The sequence below is a fragment of the Elephantulus edwardii genome, unplaced genomic scaffold, assembly GCF_000299155.1.
Source record: "Elephantulus edwardii isolate Elephantulus edwardi_28Jun2011 unplaced genomic scaffold, EleEdw1.0 scaffold00230, whole genome shotgun sequence".
Lineage (NCBI taxonomy): Eukaryota > Metazoa > Chordata > Mammalia > Macroscelidea > Macroscelididae > Elephantulus > Elephantulus edwardii.
In genome coordinates this window covers 1,833,097-1,843,454 of record NW_006399980.1, presented here as the reverse complement: position 1 = coordinate 1,843,454, position 10,358 = coordinate 1,833,097, and positions in this window count along the sequence as shown.

The following is a 10,358-nucleotide window of genomic DNA, read 5'->3' as shown; positions in this document are numbered from 1 at the left end:
GAGGAGAGACCGGTCTTTGGAGAGGGACATCATGCTTGGGAGGGTGGAGGGACAGCGCAGGAGGGGAAGACCCTCTATGAGGTGGATTGATTTAGTGACTGGGGTAATCGGGATGGATGTGTCAGAGGCAATGTGATTGGCCCAGGATAGAGCAGGGTTTAGGGCTGTTGTACATAGGGTCGCTATGAGTTGCAAACGACTTGACGGCACATAACAATAACAACAACAACAACATTATTGTCTCAGCTCCATCTCATAGTAACCCTATGGGCAACAGAAAGAAAACTGTCTCTGGCCTTGTTCCATATCCCATTGATGTAATCATTGGGTCAGTCCATCTCTTTGAGAGTCTTCCTCTTTTTTTGCTGACCCACTGCTTTTCCAAGCATGATGTCCTTCTAATGGACAAGCCCTTCTTTATAACATGCCCAGGGTATATGAGATGAAGTCTCAATATCTTTATTTCTATAAGCACTCTGGCTACAAATATGTCTGGCAAAACCTTGTTGTGGGGTGTTGATAGTCTAATAAAATTCTCCTGCTGATCATGAGCAGTGTAATGTAGTTTTGTATGATCCAAACTATAGTTACGAAGAAAGCCTCACATTTATGACCAAAAATGTGTCTAAATTAAATGTCATAAAATAATGGGAAAATAGAGTATAAAATACACTAGATTAAGAAGATCCTCAACACGAAGGATTGATACGGTGACTGTAACAATTGGCTCGAGCGTGTCTTGGATTGTGAGTATGGAGTAGGATGGGGCAAGGGTTAGATCTGCTGTTCATAGAATTGCTATGTGTCATAGAGAGAGCTCTGTTGGCCTAGTGGGTAGAGAGCTATGCTACCAAGCCAAAGGTAGGTGATTTTAATCTACAGCCCTCTGGCCTGGTATTAGTTGTTTTTGGTCAAACACTCTTCTAAGTAGTAAAGCAGTTTTTTGCTGTTACAGAAGTAACTTGTGGTTGCTGTGATGCTCAATATTGTGACACTGATGTGTCAAATGCGATAATGGCTACCCCTGGTGGACAGTGTTTGGTGGAGCTCCCATATTAAAGCAGACTTGGAAGCAGGTAAGGCATCCACTTCTGAAATAGCTTTCCTCTGGAAACTCTATGAACTTAGAGAAACAATGAAAGTTACATGTGTTCAGGTCTTTAGTTCATAGGGTTGCTATGAGTCATCTACAACTCAATGCCACTTAACAACAAAAATAGTAAAAAACCATTGGATGCATCTTAGCTCCATCATTCACAAGACTTAAGACCAATTTATATGCCATCAACCTCAGTTTTCTCATGTATAAAAATGGAAATCATTGTTTTTGTCTTTCCTCATTTCAATCATTTTCATTAAATTAAACTGGGTTAATGTTTAATAAAGTAGTGAGACAAAGCTGTATACATGTTGGTGTTAATAAACATCAACATTTATTTAGTGCCAGAGAATACAAGAATCAAAAAACTCAGAGATAAACTAGGATAGTGTAGGATTCCCAAAGCAAAAAGGAGCAGATTTTGCAAGAAGGAGCAATATATACCAATGCCATGGGAACCAATGAAGTCAAGACAATAATTCTAGAGAAATAGATTTAGCAACAGTGAAGTCCCTTGTATCCTTTCTTCAGTATATGCTAAATACAAACTTACTGACTGAATTTGTTGATTACAAATCTGAATTTCAAATTATAACTTCTAGCACAAGAAGAAAATTACAATGAGAGTGGGCCCTACATCTTGTGGTGATTAGACATTCTAATGTTAATGATTATTGCAACTCCTATCACATGAGTGTAATTCCTATCACGTTACCAATGTGCATGATATCAAAACTGGCTCTTCTACCGGTTTTCCTAGGCATCTCCAAACCAAACTGATTGGCAGTGATAAGGAAGCCTTGTCCATTAAGCAGTCCACTTCTCAGTATTAATCAGTACCATTCATCAGTCACAACATCATGTGATGGACTTGCTGTGGACATTCAAGTTTGTTTAACGGAGGAAACAAACTTCAGAAAATGTTGCTTGTTGAAGACATTAAAGAGGTAACTATATGTTATGGAAAAACACTATTCAGACTTTATAAGCCACAGGACAACTTCTTGTGGTAATTGAAAACCCAAGCAATGCCTTTGTATGCACCACAACTCAAAGACATTGATTCTTCTTCTTCTTTTTTTAAAAAAATTATTATTAATTTCAGTGAAAATTTACAGAGACTTTGGATTCTTCTATTAACCTTAGTCCTTGCCCAACTCTCTGATGCATATCAAGTAATTGCAAAGACAGTGGGCTGGATCAGAAGCACCTAATTCTTTGCCTTTTAATTGGAACTGATCCATAGCTGATGCTCCACTGGATTTTCAGAAAATATAAATAAATACGAGGTTGTTATTGTTGTTGGGTATGGTCAGATTGAGTACAACTCAAAGAGATCCTATGAGTAACAGGTCTGAACCCTGTCTTATCCTGTGCCTTCCTCATCATCCTGACATGCTTGAGTCCACTGTTGTAGTCATTGGGTCAATCCATCTAGTTGTGGGTCTTCCTATCTTTATCCTACCCTCTGCTTTTCTAAGCAGGAGATCCAAGGAATAGCCTCTCCTAACAATAAGCTCAAAGTGTGTGAGATAAAACTTTGTTATCTTTGCCACTAAGGAGCATACTGGCTGCATTTTTTCTCCAAGTCACTCTTTGTATTTTTGGCAGTCCGTTCGATATTGAGTACCCTTCTCCAACACCAAACATCAAAGACATCAATTCTCTTCCTGATATCCTTGTTCCTTGTCAAAATGATTCCTTCGTTGCAAATGGTTTGATAATACCATGGCCTAAATTAGAAGCAAATTACCTTTTAAACTGACATAATTACTCCTCAGTAAACTAGGCTTCTGGTGGCCTAGTGGCAAGAAGTTGCGCTTCAATCCCAAAAGCACAGGTTTCAAGGTCACCAGCTGCTCTGTGGGAAAAGGATGGGCAATCTACTTCCATATTATTAACTGCCTCTGAAAACCCGCTGGAGGGTCAGCTGTGGATCTGCTCTGCACACCACAACAAACAACAACTCCTCAGTAATGTGGAGAGGTCTCTGACAGCAGACTTGCCCAATGCAATGTGTATACTGAACGCTCATTCCTAGAATCAAGGATATTAAATGTGAATGCAAGTAAAATGAAATAATTGAAAATTTCAATCTTTTTTCCATCCATCATGATGTTACCTATTGGTAGCATAGTGAGAATTTTTGTTTTGTTGATATCGAAATATAATCCAGATTGAGGGTATAATCTTTGATCTTCTGCAGCAAGAGCTTCAAGTCCTTCTCATACACAGCAAGTTAAGGTTGTGTCATTTGTCTAATACAAATTGTTGATATGTCTTCTTTCCATCCTGATGTTACATTTTCTTCATAATTTCCTGAAGTATTTGTTCAGGATACAGATTAAATAGGTATGGATAAAGGATTCAATTCTCATACATACTTTTCTTTATTTTAAACCATGTAGTGTTCCTTTGCTATATTCGGACAACTTCATGGTCTAGGTATAAATTTTGTATGAGGACAATTAAGTGTTCTGGGATCCTCATTCTTCTTAATGTTAGTCATAGTTTGCTATGATACACACAGTCCAATGATTTTGCATAGTCATTAAAGCACAAATAGACATTCTTCTGATATTCTCTGCTTTCAATCAGGATTCATCTGACATCTGCAATGATATCCCTGGTGCCACGGTCTCTTCTAAACCCCGCTTTAACTTCTGACAGTTCCCTTTCAATGTATTTTTCTATCCATTCTTGGTTGATCTCCAGCAACAGTGCTCAGGCTGTTCGTTCATAGGGTCGCTATGAGTCATATAGGACTAGACAGCACTAAACAACAATAACAATGACAACAACAAAGAGAGAGCTATGTTGGCCTAGTGGAAAGGAAGTTATGCTACCAAGCCGAAGGTGAGCTATTTTCATCTGCGACCCTCGGCCAGGTTAAAATTGTTTTCCTGTCAAACATTCTTCTAGGTGGTATAGCACTGATCTGTGCTTTGCTGTACAGAGGTAACTCGTGGTTGCTGTGATGCTGAAGACTGTGACAGTGATGTGCCAATCATGGTAATGGGTATCCATGAGTGGACAGTGTTGGCTGGAGCTTCCCGACTAAAACAAGCCTGGAAGCAGGAGCAGCATCCACTTCTGAAATGGCTTGCCTCCGGAAACTCTGTGTACTAACAGTGCTTAGTTCGTTCATTCATAGGATTGCTAGCAGTCGTCTACGACTCGATGACACTAAACAACAACAATGATATTAATGATACTATTTGATAATTTCCACATTCTCTTGGATCTTCTTTCTTGGGAATCAGAACAAGTATGGATATCTTTCAATTAGTTGGCCAGGCAGCTTTCCTCCAACGTTTCTGACATAGACTGGTGAGTACGTCAGAGGGCTTCTTCTATTAGATTACATATATTACTTGGTATCCCATAGATTCTTGGAGCCTTAATTTTTTTACCAATACCTTCAGTGCATCAGCTTCAACTTATTGCTTCATTTCCATTGGCTCTTGATTATACGGTACTTCCCGAAATATTTTATTGTTGATCAATTCTTTTTGATACAGTGACTCTATGTATTCTCTCTGTCTTCATTTGATGTTTGGCATTGCATTCATAGTTAACAAGACAATTTCAAGTTCTATCCTCAATTACAAAGTTGTGAGTTACAGAAAATTACCCATTTGCACACAAGAAAGACTTGTTACTATGGCTGTCATTAAAATGTACGCACCAACAGCTAAAGCCAATGAGGAGGAAATTCAGAATTTTTACCAAATTTTGTAGTCAGAAATTGGCCAAATCAAGATTTGGTATTGATTATTGGTGACTGGGGTGCAAAAGTTGAAAACGGTGACTAAGCAACAGTAGCCGGAAATTACAGACATGGTGAAAAAAGTGAGACCAGAAATAGAACGATTGAATTTTGTAGGTTCAATTATATATTCATCACATATATCTTTTTTAAAAAAAAAAAACACAAATGGCAACTTCACATTTGGACCTCATCTACTGGACTGTACAGGAATCAGAATGATTAAATTTATGGAAAGAATCATTGATGAAGCTTCATATAGTAGCCAAAACAAGGCCAGGTGTTCACTATGGAACAGACCAGCAATTTCATGTGCAAGTCAGTTCAAATTGAGGCTGAAGAGAATGAACACTAGTCCTAAAGAATCAAAATATGATCTTAAGTTAATCCCATGTGAATTTTTAAAATCATGTTAAGAATAAATTTGAGGAACTGAATATCAATGATTGAAGACCAGCTGAGTTGTGGGATGACATATAGGATATCACCCATGAACAGAGTGAAAGGTCACTACAAAAGACAGAGGAGAAAGAGAAAACAACCAAAACAGAAATCTTAAGTTGTTGCTTGTTTTTGTTATGTGCCGTCGAGTCGCCTGCGACTCATAATGACCCTATGTACAAGAGCCCTAAACCCTGCTCTTTCCTGTGCCAACCTCACTGTCTCTGACATACCCACCCAGATTATCCCAGCCGTTGAATAGAAGCCACCTCATAGAAGGGTCTTCCTCTCCTGTGCTGTCCCTCCACCCTCTCAAACATGATGTCCTTCTCCAAGGACTGGTCCCCCCCCTTACAGCATGTCCAAAGTATGTCAGACGAAGCTTCAGAATCCTTGCCTCCAAGGAGTAGCCTGGCTTCACTCTCTAGGACGAACCTGTTTGTTTTCTTAGCTGTTCTTTGCACCACAGCTCAAAGGCATCAATTCTCCTTCTATCCTCCCTAGTCATTGTCCAACTCTCTGATGCATAACAACTGATTGCAAAGACTATGGCCTATATCAGATGCACCTCAGTCTCCAGAGTGACACCATTGCCCTGAAGTACTTTGGAGAGGTCCCTAACAGCAGACTTTCCCATCGCAATATGTCTTTTCATTTCCTGGCAGCTGTTGCCAAGAGTGTTGACTATGGAGCCAAGCAACTTAAAGCTGTTAACAATCTCAATCTCCTCACCATCTGTCCTACTGCTGCCAATTGGCCCAGTGGCGAGAATCTTTGTTTTCTTGATATTGAGCCTCAATCCACATTCAAGGCTGCAGTCCTTGACCTTCTGTAGCAAGTGCTTCAGGTCGTCCTCAGTTTCAGCAAAAAGGGTTGTGTCATCTGCAGAATGCAGATTGTTGATGAACCTTCCTCCAATCCTGATGCCACACTTCTCCTCATACAGCCTAGCTTCCCGGATAATCTGTTCTGAATATAGGTTGAAAAGGTATGGAGATAGAACACATCTCTGGCACACAGCCTGCCAATTTTGAACCATGCAGTGTTTCCTTGCTCTGTTCTGACAACTGCATCCTGGTCTAAGTATAGTTTTCTCGTTAGCACGAACAGGTATATTGGGATTCCCATTCTTCTCAGAGTCATCCACAGTTTGTTATGATCCACACAGTCAACCACCTTTGTGTAATCAATTAAAGACAGATATATATTCCTCTGGTACTCTTTGCTTTCAGTCAAGGTCCATCTAACATTAGCTACAATATCCCTAGCACCACAATCCTGTCTAAACCCAACCTGCACTTCTGGTAGTTCTCTGTTGATGCGCTGTTCTAGAGCTGAAAAGATTTAAAAAGGCAGTGCAGGAAGACCAAGTAAAATATTTCAATGAAGAATGCAAGAAATTTAAGTCAGAAAATCAAAAGGGCTGAACTTGCTCAGCATTTCTTAAGCTCAAGGAACTGAAGAACAAATTCAATCTTCGAGTTGCTATGGTTAAAGATGCTTTGGACAGAATATCAAATGACCCAGAAAGTGTTAAAAGAAGACGGAAAGAGCATACAGAGTCACTGTACTGAAAGGAATTGGCAGAAACAGAAGAATTTCATGAAACAACATATGAGCCTATGGTGATGAAGGAAGAAGTTCAAACTGCTTTGAAGGAACTGCAAACAATAAGCCCCCAGGAATTTATGGTATAACAACTGATATATTTCAACCAACAGATGCTGCCCTAGAAGTGCTCACCAAGTTGTGTCAAGGAATCTGGAGGAAAACAACTTGGCTGACTGACTGGAAGAGATCTATATCTGTTCCCATTCCAATGAAAGATGACCCAACAGAGTGTGGATATTATCCAACAAATCATTAATATCACATTCAAGCAAGATTCTCCTGATGATTATCTGAAATGACTGGAATAGCACATCAACAGAGAACTTCCAGAAGTGCAGAAATAATAAAAGACTCTGAAAATTGCACCAGAGTGTTGAGAAGCCAAAACAAAGGGAAGAGATGCTGAAGTCAAAGAACTGAACAGATGGTGACAGCTTAACACAAAGCAAAGTATTATAACCGAATGTGTAAAGATCTGGCATTGGAAAATAAAAAGGAAAGAACTTACTCGACCTTTCTTAAGTTGAAAGAATTGAAAAACAATGTAAGCCTTCATTTGCAATACTGAGATATTTTTCCCTTGCAGCAGTTGTTGGATTCCAATCCTCATTTTTGGGTGGGCAGCACAATTCCTTATTCAGCAGGTCACTAGAAGTCCCTGAGTAGAACTATGTTGCTTTTTCTGTTCTTGTTAGGTACCATTGAGTTGACGATGAATCATAGCAATCAGGTAAACAGTGGATCTGACCCTTGTCATTTATCTTGTGCCATCCACATAATATCTGACTTTTTGAACCCACTGTTACTGTCACTATGTCAATCCTACTTGTTGAGAGTCTTCTACTCTTTTTGCTTACTTTCCATTTTTTCAAGCATAACATCCCTCTCCAAGAATTAGTTCCTCTTCTCAACAAGCCTGACATACATTGTTGTTGTTGTTATGTGCCATCGAGTCGTTTGTGACTCATAGCAACCCTATGTACAACAGCCCTAAACCCTGCTCTATCCTGTGCCAATCGCACTGCCTCTGACACACCCATCCCGATTACCCCAGTCACTGAATCAGTCCATCTCATAGAAGGTCTTCACCTCTTGCGCTGTCCCTCCACCCTCCCAAGCATGATGTCCCTCCCCAAGGACCTGTCCCTCCTTGAAACATGCCCAAAGTATGTCAGATACAAAGTATGCCCAGAATCCTTGCCTCCAAGGAATAGCTTGGTTTAAGCCTCTCCAGGATGAATCTGTTTGTTTTCTTGGCAATTCATGGTACATTCAATACTCTTCTCCAGCACCACACAGCTCAAAGGCATCAATTCTCCTTCTGTCCTCCCTCGTCATTGTCCAACTCTCTGATGCATAACAAGTGATTGCAAAGACCATGGCCTTTATCAGGCGCACCTTAGTCTCCAGAGAAACACCGTTGCTCCTGAGTACTTTATAGAGGTACCTAACAGCAGGCTTTCCCATCGCAATACATTTTTTGATTTCCTGACTGCTGGTGCCAAGAGTGTTGACCATGGAGCCGAGCAAACTGAAGCTGTAAACAATCTCAATCTCTTCACCATCCATACTGATGCTACCAATTGGTCCAGTGGTGAGAATTTTTGTCTTCTTGACATTGAGCCTCAGTCCATACTGAAGGCTGCAGTCCTTGACTCTCTGACATACATTAGCTGATGATTAACTGTACTTTCCTCTATGGAGCACTCTGATTGCACTTTCTACAAAACAAATACTTGTTTTTATGGAAGTTCATGGGACATTCAGTACTCTAATCCAACACCACAACTCAAAGGTATCAATTGTTCTGCTGTCCTTATTTGTTGTCCCACTTTCACATGCAAACCAAAAGTTGAAAAGACCATGGCTTAAATCAGGTGCACTTTTAAACTGACATCACTGCTCATTGATATCAGATTTTCTCCCAGTGCAACACATCTTTCGATTTCTTGACTGTTAGTACCAGTGGTGTTGATTGTAGATCCAAACAAGATTAAATCATTGACAGTTTTAATCCTTTCTTCATCTTTCATGATGTTGCCTATTTGCCCAATGGTAGGTGGGCATTTTGTCTTCTTGATGTTGAGATGTAATCCATATTGAAGACTATCTTTGATCTGATGCATCAAGTGCTTCAAGTCCTCTTTGTTTTCAACAAGCAAAGTTGTGCCACATGTATAATTGCAGGTTGTTGAAGAGTCTTCTTTCTATCCTGATGCCACATACTTCACCATAAAGTTCAGTTTCTGATTTGCTCAGCCTACATGTTTAATAAGTATGGAAAATGAGTACCCCCTGATTCACCCTTTTCTTTAATTTGAACCACAGAATGTTCCTTTGTTCTTTTCCAATAACAGTTTATTGGTCTAGGTATAGGTTTCACATAAGCACAATTAAGTGTTCTGGGATTCCCATTCTTCTCAATGTTAGCCATAACTTGTCATGATACACATAATCAAATGCCTTTGCATTGTCAGTAAAACACAAATAGATATCCTTCCATCTTTTTTGTGTATTGGAAATATTTTATAATTATAGCCTTTTTGATTTACTATCTCATTCTAGAGCAGGCTGCTTGTTACGTTGTTAGGGTATAAGTAGAATTGAATGTATCTTGAATTCCCTTTTTAGTAGAAAGTATGACCTATGTGACCACCCTTAGTTGTTTATCTTGGAGATGTGGTTTATAGCCCTTAAATCTTATTTTGTTGTTGTTGTTGTTATCGTTGTTGGAATCAAAAAATTGCTGGCCTTCTAGTGGATTTTCAGAGGCAGTAAATAGCGTGAGAGGAGATTGCCCATCTTTTTCTTGCTTAAGAACTTGTGGATTTGAATCATGTACCTTTGCATTGGCAGTACAATTCTTCACCAATAAGCTATGAAAACTCCCTAAATAGTATATAGATGAATGTTTTCTGAAGATGTGATCCCTTTAGGATCTGGGTACTTTATCTAACATGCTCCATAAACCAAACAGACAACCAAGAGCTTCAGCCCTGAGGTGCCTGGCCCAACATTCACAAATCTCTACCACCACGTACATAGGCCTATACCACCCACAAGCAAATGAATGACTTCTCTGTGGTTGTGTGGGTTTTTTTCATTATTAATATTATATTTTCTATTGAATAACAGAACTAAAAATAGAGACAGCAAGGAGAAGGACTAGTTGATTTGAGAAATAATGGATTGGTATGGTTGTTGTTGTTGTTATGTGCCGTTGAGTCGTTTCCAACTCATAGGGACCCTATGCACAACAGCCCTAAACCCTGCTCTATCCTGCGCCAAAAGCACTGCCTCTGACACACCCATCCCGATTACCCCAGTCACTGAATCGATCCATCTCATAGAAGGTCTTCCCCTCCTGCGCTGTCCCTCCACCCTCACAAGCATGATGTCCCTCTCCAAGGACCCGTCCCTCCTGGCAACATGTCCAAA